The sequence below is a fragment of the Ambystoma mexicanum genome, chromosome 9, assembly GCF_040938575.1.
Source record: "Ambystoma mexicanum isolate Mex_15411 chromosome 9, UKY_AmexF1_1, whole genome shotgun sequence".
NCBI lineage: Eukaryota > Metazoa > Chordata > Amphibia > Caudata > Ambystomatidae > Ambystoma > Ambystoma mexicanum.
This window is the reverse complement of record NC_090931.1, coordinates 765,461,330-765,462,740: the sequence shown is the minus strand read 5'-3', so window position 1 is coordinate 765,462,740 and position 1,411 is coordinate 765,461,330. Positions and strand designations below refer to the sequence as shown.

The 1,411-nt window shown below is 54.1% G+C and overlaps 1 non-coding gene across 1 annotated transcript; it reads right to left on the bottom strand.

The window, feature by feature from the left end:
* Positions 1-1,071: 1,071 nt before the first annotated feature.
* Positions 1,072-1,197, bottom strand: LOC138490606 (small nucleolar RNA SNORA17). The gene has a single exon (XR_011275546.1). It is a non-coding gene; the product is annotated as a small nucleolar RNA SNORA17 (small nucleolar RNA).
* Between the last annotated feature and the right edge of the window lie 214 nt (positions 1,198-1,411).

The following is a 1,411-nucleotide window of genomic DNA, read 5'->3' as shown; positions in this document are numbered from 1 at the left end:
TTGGCCGGGGCCATGAAGAGGGATTGGAGGGGCCTACATGTATAACTATGGGCCCGATGGGGGTTGCTGGGTCTCACCTGCTAGGACTGCAGAAGGAAATGTACACACAGTGCTGGGTTGAATGATACCAATCTCCCAGGAGGTGCCCCTGGGTCTGCAGCACTTCCTTGGTCCAAGGGCCAATCACTATGGAGGGGGGCGGGTGAGGGGAGGAGTGGGGAGTGAATGGAAGAGGTGAAAAAGACGATCGGCAGGGGCCCTGAGGAGGGCTTGGAGGGGTCAAAATGTAAAACTATTGGCCTGATGGGGTTGGCTGGGCCTCACCTGATATGACTGCAGCAGGAGCTGCACACATGGTGTTGGGGGTGAAGGCCGGTATCCAGCAAGTGCACGTGGGTCTGCACTGTTTCCTTGGTCCAAGGACCAATCACTATGAAACGGGGTGGGCAAGGGGAGGAGTGGGGAGGGAAAGGAAGGGCCAAAAAAGGCCAGCGGCAGAGGCCACAAGAAAGGATTGGAGGGGCCAACATTTAAAACTGTGGGCCGGATGGGTGTTGCTGGGCTTCACCTGCTAGGACTGTAGCAGGATCTGCACACACTATATCAGGAGTGAATGAGACCGATATCCAGCAAGTGTCCGTAGGTCTGCAGTGCTTCCTTGGTCCAAGGACCAATCACTATGGAGGGGCGGGCCGAGTGAGGGGAGGAGTGGGAAGGCACCAAAAAAGGCATGCGGCACAGGCCATGAGGAGGGATTGGAGGGGCCAACATTTAAAACTATGGGCCCAGTGGGGGTCGCCGGGCCTGACCTGCTAGGACTGCAGCAGGAGCTGCACACACGGTGTCGACGGTGAATGAGTGCTCCTTCATAGATCCACGGTATATTACTGATACGAGTTACATCCCCTAGAGTGTTGAAGGGACACATGGGTCACTGCCAATTATCTGGGACTCAAGCTGACCGCCTCATGCCCTTACTCAGTGCTGGCTCTCAGACTAATCCAATTTGGAGCCGAAGGAGGCCTGGAAATCCCACAGTGGTCCTTGCATTGTGCAATGGTTACAGCCACTGACATGAGGCTACTATCCTTACCCTGAGCTCTATAAGCCACTGAAGGAGTCACAGCATCATTTCTGGCTGCCAAGCAATGACATATCCAAGCCACAGCAATGGCTCACACACAGTTCCCTGGCAGAGAAGGTGGTGATGAAGCCTCACCAAGACCACCAGATGGATGCTCATGCCGATTTTAGGCAAAGAGTTGTCTCCAGTTCGTGTAAGGAATCCAGGTATGGGGCTCCAGCTACAAGTCCCAGGTACAACTCAGTGTACTGTTCTATAAGCAACAGAATGAGTCCTTGTCTCCTCTGGTGAGCCATATTCTCAGAAACGTTTAATTTGGAGATCCAA